Source organism: Cryptomeria japonica, chromosome 1 (assembly GCF_030272615.1).
Source record: "Cryptomeria japonica chromosome 1, Sugi_1.0, whole genome shotgun sequence".
In the NCBI taxonomy this organism is placed as follows: Eukaryota; Viridiplantae; Streptophyta; class Pinopsida; order Cupressales; family Cupressaceae; genus Cryptomeria; species Cryptomeria japonica.
Window position 1 is genome coordinate 89,634,358 of NC_081405.1, and position 14,493 is coordinate 89,648,850.

Here is a 14,493-nt window from a genome sequence, read left to right on the forward strand (position 1 = left end):
TAAATTCCTAGGAAGAAGCTAATTTGTTCTTTTTGTGTGGATAATAGCAGTTTTTCTTGTCTTTGTTGACTATTATAAGGTGTGGGATTGAATAATTTTTCAAGACTGTTTGGATTGTCTGGATTGGTTGTCCATTTAGCTGGGCTACCCAGTGTTTGCATAAATTCTTTTTGATATAGTTGAATGTCAATTCATATATCTTTACTTGTGAGTTTAAATTCTACTGATAAATTGGCTTATGTTTAGATCATTCTGCAATAGATTCAATCAAAATGAACTATTATTAATTCCGTTTAGCTCCATCTACAGTTCAAATTTGAATTTGAGAATTAAGATATCCATTTACAGAGTAAGATGATAATTGATTTCTTTTGCATGGCTTTAACTTTAATAATAAGCATGATATTTTGCAGTAGCCTATTTTCAAAAAGCCTAATTGCAATCCTAAAACGCAAGTGCATTTAATTTGTGTTTTCAATGTTATACTTAGTTGTGATATTAACTTCAATCTAGTTAATCATTGGTTTCTAAGTCAATCTCATATTCTTCTTTTCATATATGTTTATGTTATCTGCTTGCTGGTAACAGTTTAATTTCTTATCTTCAATCTTCTTTATGTTGTTGCAAATCCATTTCAAAATTGCTTAAGTTAACATGGCTTAGGTTTATCTCTTACTTTCTAGATAAGTAATATTGCTCTATCTGAAACTACTTCAGATTTTCTTTCAGTTTGATAGAATATCTATATTTCTTTCATCAATAACCCTAGATTAGTTTCATACTTCATCCTCTATAATTTAGAAATGGTTTGTTAATGTTTTCTGCATTTAAAACGCCAGTAACTTATGGTCTTTTTATTCTGAATCGTTCTAGTCTTATTTTTCCTGCAAACCACAGTACGCCAAAATAGGATTGGAAAAGGATAGGTTCTAATTGAATATTTCCTAGTGATGCTAGAGAAATAACTTTGGGCAAGTACTATATTGTCATTTCATATAGCTTGAAGACATATTCTCAAGCACAATCATGTGAGTTATGTGCATTATGATCAATTGTAAGTGATATTTTCCTAGTTCAATTTAAAATAATTTTAATCTGTTCTTTCTATGTGGATAATAGTAGCTTTTCTTGTCTTTGTTGACTATTTTAAGGTGTGGGATTGAATAATTTTTCAAGACTATTTGGATTGTCTGGATTGGTTGTCCATTTAGTTGGGCTACCCAGTGTATGCATAAATTATTTTTGATATAATTGAATGTCAATTCATATATGTTTACCTGTGAGTTTAAATTCTTTATTTAGTCCAACTTAGGAAGCAACACCAGCAAGAAAAGACACGGGATTTGAAAGCATGGGAATTTGCGTTGAAAACAAGGGAGTTCAATCTCCTCTTTCTGTATTGATTTTTTAGGACTTACAGACTGGATTTTATATTTCTTTTCGTCTAAGAATCTCTATAGCAGATATTTAGTGTTAATCAAACTTGCTCCATTTCATCTCTCCCTTTGAGTATATGCAAATAATCTGCCCTTATTATAAGGTTTCAGTATAGTATTTGTGAATGTGCATCATGTTTAAAGCATTTGTCTTAATTAAATTCCTAGGAAGAAGCTAATTTGTTCTTTTTGTGTGGATAATAGCAGTTTTTCTTGTCTTTGTTGACTATTATAAGGTGTGGGATTGAATAATTTTTGAAGACTGTCTGGATTGTCTGGATTGGTTGTCCATTCAGTTGGGCTACCCAGTGTTTGCATAAATTCTTTTTGATATAGTTGAATGTCAATTCATATATCTTTACTTGTGAGTTTAAATTCTTTATTCAGTCCAACTTAGGAAGCAGCACCAGCAAGACAAGATACAGGATTTGAAAGCATGGGAATTTGTGTTGAAAACAAGGGAGTTCAATCTCCTCTTTCTGTATTGATTTTTTAGGACTTACTGACTGAATTTTATATTTGTTTTGGTCTAAGGATCTCTACAATAGATATTTAGTGTTAATCAAACTTGATCCATGTCATCTCTCCCTATGAGTATATGTAAATAATATGCCCTTGTTATAAGGTTTCAATATAGTATTTTTTAATGTGCATCATGTTTAAAGAATTTATCTAAATTAAATTCCCAGGAAGAAGCTAATATGTTCTTTCTGTGTGGATAATAGTAGTTTTTCTTGTCTTTGTTGACTATTTTAAGGTGTGGGATTGAATAATTTTTCAAGACTGTGTAGATTGTCTGGATTGGTTATCCATTCAGTTGGGCTACCTAGTGTTTGCATAATTTCTTTTTGATATAGTTGAATGTTAATTCATATACCTTTACGTGTGAGTTTAAATTCTACAGACGAATTGGCTTATGTTTGGATCATTCTATTGTAGATTCAATCAAAATGAACTGTTATTAATTCTGTTTAGCACCATTTACAGTTCAGATTTAAATTCAAAATTAAGATATCCATTTACAAAGTAAGTTGATAATTGATTTCTTCTGCATGGCTTTAACTTTAATAATAAGCATGATAGTTTGCAGCAGTCTATTTTCACAAAGCCTAATTGCAATCCTAAAAGGCAAGTGCATTTAATTTGTGTTTTGAATGTTATACTTAGTTGTGATATTAACTTCAATCTAGTTAATAATGGGTTTCTAAGTCAACCTCATATTCTTCTTTTCATATATGTTTATGTTATCTGCTTGGTGATAACAGTTTAATTTCTTATCTTCAACCTTCTTTATGTTTTTGCAAATCCATTGCAAATTTTCTTGAGTTAACATGGCTTAGGTTTATCTCTTACTTTCTAGTTAAGTAATATTGGTCTATCTGAAACTACTTCAGTTTTTGTTTCAGTTTGATAGAATATCTATATTTCTTTCATCAATAGCCCTAGATTAGTTTCATACTTCATCCTCTATAATTTAGAAATGGTTTGTTAATGTTTTCTGCATTTAAAATGCTAGTAATTTCGGGTCTTTTTATTCTTAATCGTTCTAGTCTTATTTTTCTAGCAAACCACAGTATGCCAAAATAGGATTGGAAAAGGATAGGTTCAAATTCAATATTTCCTAGTGATGCTAGACAAATAACTTTGGGCAAGTACTATATTGTCATTTCATATAGGTTGAATACATATTCTCAAGCACAATCATGTGAGTTATGTGTATTATAATCAGTTGTAAGTGATATTTTCCTAGTTCAATTTAAAAGAATTTTAATCTGTTCTTTCTGTGTCGATAATAGCAATTTTTCTTGTCTTTGTTGACTTTTTTAAGGTGTGGGATTGCATACCTTTTCAAGACTGTTTAGATTGTCTCGATTGGTTGTCCATTCAGTTGGGCTACCCAGTGTTTGCATAAATTCTTTTTGATATATTTGAATGTCAATTCATATATCTTTACCTATGAGTTTAAATTCTTTATTCAGTCCAAGTTAAGAAGCAACGCCAGCAAGACAAGACACAGGATTTGAAAGCATGGCAATTTGCATTGAAAACAGGGGAGTTCAATCTCCTCTTTCTGTATTGATTTTTTAGGACTTACACACTGAATTTTATATTTCTTTTAGTCTAAGGATCTCTACAGCAGATATTTAGTGTTAATCAAACTTGCTTCATTTCATCTCTCCCTTTGAGTATATGTAAATAATCTGCCCTTGTTATAAGGTTTCAATATAGTATTTGTGAATGTGCATCATGTTTAAAGCATTTATCCTAATTAAATTCCTAGGAAGAAGCTAATATGTTCTTTCTGTGTGGATAATAGTACTTTTTCTTGTCTTTGTTGACTATTTTAAGGTGTGGGATTGAATAAGTTTTCAAGACTGTGTAGATTGTCTCGATTGGTTGTCCATTTAGTTGGGCTACCTAGTGTTTGCATAAATTCTTTTTGATATAGTTGAATTTCAATTCGTATACCTTTACGTGTGAGTTTAAATTCTACTAACAAATTGGCTTATGCTTGGATCATTCTGCTATAGATTCAATCAAAATGAACTGTTATTAATTCTGTTTAGCTCCATCTACAATTCAGATTTGAATTCAGATTTAAGATATCCATTTACAGATTAAGTTGATAATTGATTTCTTCTGCATGGCTTTAACTTTAATAATAAGCATGATATTTTGTAGCAGTCTATTTTCACAAAGCCTAATTGCAATCGTAAAAGGCAAGTGCATTTAATTTGTGTTTTCAATGTTATACTTAGTTGTGATATTAACTTCAATCTAGTTAATCATGGGTTTCTAAGTCAATCTCAGATTCTTCTTTTCATATATGTTTATGTTATCTCCTTGGTGATAACAGTTTAATTTCTTATCTTCAATCTTCTTTATGTTGTTGCAAATCCATTGCAAAATTGCCTAAGTTAACATGGCTTAGGTTTATCTCTTACTTTCTAGATAATTAATATTGCTCTATCTAAAACTACTTTAGATTTTGTTTCAGTTTGATATAATATCTATATTTCTTTCATCAATGACCCTAGATTAGTTTCATACTTCATCGTCTATAATTTAGAAATGGTTTGTTAATGTTTTTTGCTTTTAAAACGCCAATAATTTATGGTCTTTTTATTCTTAATCGTTCTAGTCTTATTTTTCCTGCAAACCATAGTATGCCAAAATAGGATTGGAAAAGGATAGGTTCAAATTGACTATTTCCTAGTGATGCTAGACAACTAACTTTGGGCAAGTACTATATTGTCTTTTCATATAGCTTGAAGACATATTCTCAAGCACAATCATGTGAGTTATGTGCATTATGATCAATTGTAAGTGATATTTTCCTAGTTCAATTTAAAAGAATTTTAATCTGTTCTTTTATTGTGGATAATAGCAGTTTTTCTTGTCTTTGTTGATTATTTTAAGGTGTGGGATTGAATGATTTTTCAAGACTGTCTGGATTTTCTAGATTGGTTGTCCATTCAATTGGGCTACCCAATGTTTGCATAAATTCTTTTTGATATAGTTGAATGTCAATTCATATATCTTTACCTGTGAGTTTAAATTCTACTAACAAGTTGGCTTATGTCAATTGATATATCTTTACCATTGAGCACTTTGCATTTGGATACAACAGTCTTGAATAGATCTCAAGACATTCTGCATTGTTCATTCTTCACCGCTTCATAGAGGCGATAAACCATCATGCGTTCTCCATCATTTATAGGGACTTCACACATTCCCAAGGTAGATAGGATTAATCTCTTTCATGCAAGATCCTTCACGTGCACAAGGCTGACGTGGCAACACAATCTAACCTTCATTACAATGCTAACTCATCACACGATGTCATCGGTTGAATCACACAAGCTTGGAACACTTCAACTGGAAACCCTGAAGCTAAGACTACCAACTGGTAGTCCTACCACATTCCATGTACCAGTTCTTGTTCTGACATATTGGTTCCGGTTCATAACATCATACTGGTTCACTTGGACAAGCTTACTGCTTCACTTATTTCACATATACCGTTTTACACCACCATATCAATTCTCTTTTTCAGTTGCTTAACTTCAATATATCGGTTCACTTCTTAGCATATTGACATCAATGAAAACATACAATATCATCATGTCATCATACTCTTGCACAGATGCCAAAAATCTCCCCCTTTGGCATTGATGGCAATATACAAAGATATCACATCTTCTCCTTAATACTGCAGATATCTTTTCCACTTCATATTTTCTCCCCCTTTGACAACAATGCCAAAGTGGAGGCATAAGCTTGCTTGTTCCACTATACTGCTCCCCCTGAGTAGTAGCATCCTTCAACACATCAATCTTGAAAAGACATAGCAAAGTAAGATCTGACTGATGTGGAACACAAACCTTTAGATTACCTCTTGAAGGGGTAGCACCCCTAACTCACCTCTTAGATAGGTAAAAGTAGCCTTCAGTAGAGGCTTGGTGAATATGTCTGCTAACTGCTCCTTACTGGAAACATGTTCCAATGCCACCTCTTTGTTCTGAACCTTTTCCCTCAAGAAATGATACTTGAGTTCAAAGTGCTTGGTTCTAGCATGTAAAACCAAATTCTTGGAAATGTTAATTGCACTTGTATTGTCACATAATATACTTACTAGTTCAGATACAGGAACTTTGAAGTCATTCAATACATGCTTCATCCAAATAGTCTGGGTACAATTCATAAAAGCTCCAACATACTCCGCTTTTGCTATAAACTAAGAGATACAACTCTTCTTTTTACTCATCCATGAGACCAGTCTACCACCAAGAAAGAATGCACCATCGGTTGTGCTCTTCCGGTCATCTACATTACCAGCCCAATCAGCATCTATGAACACTTTTAGGTTAAACTCATTATTGTATGGATACCATAACCCATAGTCAATAGTTCCCTTCAGATTTCTAAGAATCCGCTTGACTACTACCAAATGGGATTCTCTTGGGCTTTGCTGAAACCGAGCAGTAATACCCACTACATGTGCAATGTCTGGTCTTCTATGCACTACATAATGCAACTTACCAATCATTGATCGGTATTCCTTCTCATTTACCAGTGCTGAGTCATCTTCTTTTGATAGTTCACAACCAGTCACCATTGGTGTACCAACCGGTTTACTATCTTCCATGCCAAAGGTCTTCAACACCTCTTTGACATACTTGGACTGAGTAATAAAGATAACATCTTTCATTTGTTGAATCTGCAGTCCAATGAAGAACTTAATCTCCCCTATGAGTGACATCTCAAATTCTTTCTTCATCTCATCGGCAAAATCATGACTCATCTTGTCATCTCCTCCAAAGATGATGTCATCAACAAATACTTCACAGATCAAAATCTAATCTCCTTCTAATTTCAAGTAGATATTGCTATCTTCACTTGTTCTTTCAAATCCAATATTCACAAGATGGGAGTGCAAGTGTTCATACCATGCTCTAGGTGCCTGCTTTAGTCCATACAAGGCTTTATGTAGCCTACACACCATGTCACTGTCTTCTGATAGGGAAAAACCATCTGGTTGCTCTATATATGCCTCCTCTTCAAGTATTCCATTTAGGAATGCAGATTTTATATCCATTTGGTATACCTTGAATCATTTAAAAGTTGCATATGCAAGAAGCATACAAACTCCTTCCAATCTAGCTATTGGAGCAAAGGTTTCTCCATAGCCTTCTCCTTCTTCTTGAGCATACCTCTTACACACTAGTCTGGCTTTGTTTCATATCACTGTCCCATCTTCATTCAACTTATTTCTGAAAACCCATTTGGTACCAATGACATTTTTATGCTCCGGTATGGGTACCAAGGCCCATGTACCACTCTTTTCTATCTAATCAAGTTCCTCTTCCATTGCCTTGATCCAATCTTCATCTTTATGTGCCTCTTTGAATGATTTAGGCTCAAATTCAGAGATCATACATGAGTTTTCTCTAACCTTTCTTCTTGTAAGGATTGATGCATCCTTGTCTCCTATGATTTTCTTTGGATCATGATTGAGTTTGACATACCTAGGTATGTTCTTAACAGATTCCTCTTTCTTTTCTTCTTCATCCTCATCTTCATCAGCATCAGCATCCACTGGTGTAGGAACACAATTACTGGTACTGGGCTGATTTGCAACCGGTTCCCAGAAGGTTACTACTAGTTCATCTCTTGCATGCTCTTTGCCGATTTCCTCTTATTTCTCAGAGTTTTCATCAACCCTAACATTGATGCTTTCAACAATTCTCTAATTTCTATTGTTGAAACATTTGAGAGATTTGCTCTTAGTGGAATACCCTGGGAATATTCCCTTATCACATTTAGCATCAAACTTGCTTTGATGTTCACTCCTCTTGATATAACATTTACTATCAAACACTCTAAAGTATCTTACCACTGGTGTCTTACTGGTCCAGTACTCATAAGGAGTCTTATCCTTACCTTTCTTGATGAGTACCTAGTTCATTGTGTAGACTGTAGTGCTCACTGCTTCTCTCCAAAAGGTGTGAGCAACTTTTCCTTGGATCAGCATAGTTATAGCCGCTTCAACTACAGTTTGGTTGTTTCTCTCCACTAGGCCATTCTGCTATGGAGTCCGAGGGGCAGACAGTTGCCTCTTGATGCCATTCTCTTCACAATATTTATTGAATTCACCGAAAGTGAATTCCCCTCCTTGATCAGTTCTAAGGCATTTGATTCTTCTACCACTTTCCTTTTCGACCAGTGCTCTGAAATCTTTGAACTTTCCAAAGGCTTTAGACTTGTCCTTCAAGAATGTGACCCACATCATTCTTGAGCAATCATCTATAAGAATCATAAAATACCTATCTCCCTACACACTCCTAGTTTTCATAGGACCACACAAATCAGTATGCACAAGATCAAGTAAATTGTCAATAGTGAAAGATTTACCTTTGAAGGTTGAGGAAGAGATTTTCCCCAGTTGACACTCTCTGCACAAAGGATTTTCCAATTATCTTAGCACAGGTAATCCTCTAACTGCCTTGGTCTTACTGGCCTTCACAATGCTATCAAAGTTTACATGGTAGAGTCTCCTATGCCATATCCATCTATCATCAAACTTAGCCATAAGACATGTACTTATATTTGCATTCAACTGAAATAAGTTACCTTTGGTCTGCATACCGGTGGCCATCAATTCACTATTCTTTCCTTTGATTTTGCAGACTCCATTTTTGAATTCCAGAGTGAGTCCACTATCATTCAACTGGGCAACACTCAATAGATTGTGTCTAAGACCTTCCACCCAATACACATTATCAACACCGCTCTTTCCATTTAGAGAGATGGACTCTCTACCTTTGACCATACATGGTGCATCATTACCAAAATGAACCACACCACCATCATACTCTTCAAGAGATATAAACTTTCTCCGGTCACCAGTCATATGGTGAGAACAACCATTGCCAATAATCTACTCATTGGAATTATCAAAGTGGGAGACAAGAGCCTTCTTGTCTGACACATCCTCCTTGACTGCAACAAACACAATATCTTCATTTTCTTCATCTTTTGATTCCTCATCTGTGACACCTTCATCAACTGCTACAAAATAGTTTCTTCGGTTTCCTCCTTTAAACTTCTTGAACCTTTCTGGTTTGTCCTTGCCATCACCATTAGGATAGTTTATAGTGATGTGTCCTATCTGGTTACAAGAGAAGCATTTCAAAGGAAGCTTACCTTTGTATTTTTCAGTTCCCTTAGGAAGTCTCTTGGCAAGAAGAGCTTCAAATTCTATCAGAATCTCCTCATCATCCATTTCTCTGCTCTGTCTTGGTTCACTGTTGGTGCTTGCTTCTTTTCCTTTTCTGGATGGTGCAACAAATGCTCTAAAAGTTGAGCCAGTCTTCTTAATACTTCCATCAAAACTATGTAGCTCATAGGCTATCAACTTTGAAATGATGGAGTCTAGGGATACCTTAGTCTTGTCTATAGATCTCAACTCCTAAATAGCAGCAACCCTTATTACATAGACCAGTAATAGGGATCTCAAAACTTTGCTAACAACAGTGGAATCTTCCATTTTACCACTTGCACTCTTGATATCTCCAACAATAGTTTTGATTCTTATTCCATATTGTTGAATGGTATCACCTTTAACCATCTGCATGTCTTCAAACTTCCTTCAATGACTTTCTTCTTTAGCTTGTTTTACATGCTCATCACCGCCATAGATATTCTCAAGAGTATCCCATACTTCATTGGGATTTTCTTTATCCTGGACATCAATAAACTCAATGTTAGATAAACTACTGATTAGGGCTTCCATGACTTGCCCATTCTCCTGAATCTCTCTCTTTTGATCATCGGTGAGAATACTAATAGGGATAATATAAGCATTCTCAACATAGGTCCAGTGTTGACCACCCATGCTTTTGATGTATATCTTCATTCTGTCCTTCCATATTTTCAAGTTATCTATGTTAAACTTTGGACCTTCCCTCTTCATCATTAGTGTAGGATCTTTGCCTCAAGCGGTTAAGCTTACAGCACAGAGGACCTGCAAGATGCTCTGATGCCAATTGATAACTCAATGATGAATAGTGAGTACCAAACCAGTACTGAGAGGGGGGGCGAATCAGTACAGGCACAAAAACTTTTCCCTAACTGGTTTGACTGCAAATAGTGAACTTGACATGCAATCACTAACATGGGTCAGAACCAGATTACTACCAGTTAAACACAATGCTACTAGGAAAGACATAAACCAGCAACACTTAGCTTTCCATACAACCTACTCCCTCATTTCCACTTTATCCTTATGCATAAATAGATAATCTATCATTAGAGATACAATAATTTACTAGCATAACATGATTCACCGCTTGACAGAAAATAACAAAGCATCACATGAAAGAGGCATCACACATGACACACATATTTTTCATGTGGAAACCCAACTATGAAAAACCATGGTGGGGATGAATACCCACGAGCTGATTTTGAACTCTTTAGAATTTTGCTCTGTTAGGAGCCTAGTCCAGTTAAAGACTGTTACAACAGGTTCTGTTAGGAACCGATCCTATTAGGGATCACCTGTTTAAGGGATGGCTAGAATACCTGGTTAAGGTTTAAACCTTGTTAGAGGTTACCTTGTTAGAGGATTTTATGAACTCAATGGCTTTGAGTCACCTTGTTAAAGGATTTACAACAAGCTGGTTAAAGCTACCCAGTTAAGGGATTTTCCAATTGTTGAAGTAGTTAAAGATCAACAGGTATTACAATGATCTGGTAATAGCACTCAATGCCAATGTAGATCCACTTTAGTTCCTTCCTTCTGCACACACACTATGCAGGTATCAATCCTCTTATCTAGTCTGGCAAGAATCACGTACTCTGCACTTAGATACACACACACCATTTGCCAACAACCTCAATATGAAACACAACATTGACCTTATAGAACACAAATAGGTTGGCAGCATAAACCCTAAACCATAAACATTTAGGTTAAGAAATTGATCAGTTCAATCCTAACCATTGAGCACTTTGCATTTGAATACAATGGTCTTGAACAGATCTCAAGACATTCTTCATCATTCGTTCTTCATCGCTTCATGGAGGCGATAACCCATCACATGTTCTCCACCATTTATAGGGACTTCGCACATTCTTGAGGTATATAGGATCAATCTCCTTCATGCAAGATCCTTCACACACACAAGGTTGATGTGGCAACATGATCTGATCTTCATTACAATGCTAACTCATCACACGATGTCATTGGTTGAATCACACAGGCTTGGAACACTTCAACCGGAAACCCTGAAGCTAAGACTACCAACTGGTAGTCCTACCACATTCCATGTATCGGTTCTCATTCCAACATACTAGTTCCGGTTGACAATATCATTCCGGTTCACTTGGACAAGCATACTACTTCACTTATTGCACATATACCGATTTACACCACCATATCGATTCTCTTTGCTAGTTGCTTAACTTCAATATACTGGTTCACTTCCTAGCATATTGACATTAATGACAACATACAATATCATCATGTCATCATACTCTTGCACATATGCCAACAACTCCATCTACAGTTCAGATTTGAATTCAGAATTAAGATATCCATTTACAGAGTAAGTTGATAATTGATTTCTTCTGCATGGCTTTAACTTTAATAATAAGCATGATGTTTTGTAGCAGTCTATTTTCACAAAGCCTAATTGCAATCCTAAAAGGAAAGTGCATTTAATTTGTGTTTTCAATGTTATACTTAGTTGTGATATTAACTTCAATCTAGTTAATCATGGGTTTCTAAGTCAATCTCAAATTCTTCTTTTCATATATGTTTACGTTATCTGCTTGCTGATAACAGTTTAATTTCTTATCTTCAATCTTCTTTATGTTGTTGCAAATCCATTTCAAAATTTCCCGAGTTAACGTGGCTTAGGTTTATCTCTTACTTTCTAGATAAGTAATATTGCTCTATCTGAAACTACTTCAGATTTTGTTTCAGTTTGATAGAATATCTATATTTCTTTCATCAATAACCCTAGATTAGTTTCATACTGCATCCTCTAAATTTAGAAATGGTTTGTTAATGTTTTCTACATTTAAAATGCCAGTAATTTATGGTCTTTTTATTATAAGCGGCTGGGATGCTTAAAGCATTGCAAGGTTGATGTACTATTTTTGCTGGATAATAACAAAGATTGGACCGCGATGTATGGTGGACGTAACCCATTCTGGGTGAATCATGTTAAATCTCTGTGTTATCTGTGTCCTGTTTTATTTCTTTATCTTTTGTATTTAAATCTGCATATAATTGTTACTTCATATTATCTTTGGATCTACTTGAAACCCTAACAATTGGTATCAAAGCGAGGTTTTCTGTAAATTGGCAGGTGTAGACACCCAAAATTGTCATGTATAATTAAATAAATATTTTATTTATTTAATTATCTAAGCTTAATTCTTCTATTAATTAAATAAATCTTTATTTATTTAATTAATTCATTTATCCTCTTCTAGCCTTATTTCTCATTTAAATAAATACATTTATTTATTTAAATTATCCTTTGCCTAAATTAAATAAATATTTTATTTATTTAATTGATCCCACTTCTTCTATTAATTAAATAAATCTTTATTTATTTAATTAATTCATTAGCTTTTTCTACCCATGACACATGTCATTCATCTCTTAATTCATACACTACCTACCCCTTTCATTATTTTATTATTTCTTTTACCTACCCTCTAATCATAGCCGACCTCCTTTTACACCTCTCAATCTTATCCCTCCATTTCATATTATGTCTTCTATATAAGGAGATGCTTCCTTCATTATCAAACCCTAATGATCCTAATCATCCTAATGAGCTAATGAAAGATCTTAAGGACTTGACTACATTACGATCCTACTTGCAACCACATTCCGTTCTTTGTTGAGCTCTTGTGCATATAAAATCTGAGAGCAAATATATCAAGCAAGATCAATGGAGATAGGAAGAATGGAGATCAAAACCCTATTGGACATGTGATGGTATAATCTTTGTGATTTCATTTGATTTGCATTGTCTTAGGTAATCTTCATATGTTATGGTGGATCTTTGTTGTTGTTAGGCTAGGGTTTTGTGGTTGAATTCATTTAGCCTTTCAATATTGTTATTATTGTTATCCATTTTCACCATACACATTTTGGCACACCCAGTGGGACCTTGTCCCTTTTTTGCATTTAACATCTTGTTGCAGATTTTGTATTTTGAAGTTGCAGATCTGATGTTTTCGGCAACATTTTGATATTTCCGCGTTTGCGTACTTTTAGATCGTGTTTTTGATTTTCTGGCACATCTGCAACATCTGGGATTGCGTCTGCGATATTGGCAATATTTTATTTTGCAGGTTACAGGAAAGCGCGTCTGTGTTGTAAAGGCGTGCCTGTGATGTTTTTAACCACGTCTATGTCTAGGAAGCTCATCTGAGTTCTTTAGTTGCATCTGTGCAGCACAGAATCGTGTCTGTGTCACAAAGGCGTGTCTGTGTAGAGGGTAACCGTGACTGTGTTCACCAGTTTCAAATTTTGGGGTTTTTATTGATTCAGTTTTTGGATTTTGCATCTAGGGTTTCAGATCTAGTTTATTTTGAGCTAACATTTTCAGATCTAGCTAACAAAAGTGGTGTAGCTTGTCTTGAAGGCTAAATCATTTGGTTGAAGGCCCCTATTTTCACAAATTCTTTTGGGTTTAAAATTTACCTAACTTGTGTGCTTGCAGGAAGGGGTGATTATTTCAAACAATCCAAACTACTAACAACTCTTTGTTGCAGGACCTTGGCAAGGGTTTTTGGATTTTTGTTGTGTGCCTTGTTTTCATAGACTAGCAAACACTTCAATTGGTGCACTAAAATTGAATCATTGTCTTTTGTGTCTTGAGCAATAGGATCTTTTTGTTTAATCTTTAGAGGGCCTGTCTTCCCGTGTGGTCATTAGGACTACTAGTGAGAAGAGAATGACCCAAGTGGTAGCAAAAGAAAAGCCATCTTCTTCCAAACCACTATAAATAACTATATTCATGGTGAAACTATGAATAACGTGTGCTGATTAGTTCATACTGACACTATGTCTCCCCATAAACCCATTTGATCAAATTTATTTGATCAATTGTAGGGCGTAACCCCTACCGGTTGGGAGCCTTCTGTATTTACAGAGTTGAAAGTGTCGCATGTATGGCCACATGAGCGGATGCCCTTACTAGCACCCTTTTGTTTTAGAAGCCCAAATCCTTCTAGTTGTTGGGGCAGGAGGTCAGACCTCTGGTAGCGGCCCACACACATACGGTTCTTAGTAGAGATACAAAGTTCACCACGGGGAGTTTTCGTGGGGGCTGATGCTTGGCTGACCCGAGAAGTGAGTGCCGAGGGTGGAGCCAGTGAGGTCAAGCATCTAAGTATTTGCTCTAAATAGTGTAGCCTCGGGGGTAAAACCCCATGTGGGATCAACAACTATTATCTTGGCTAGCCATAAGAATTGTGCTTGACTTATGTTAAACATTCAAAACATTCAAGACCAAACAACAAAACA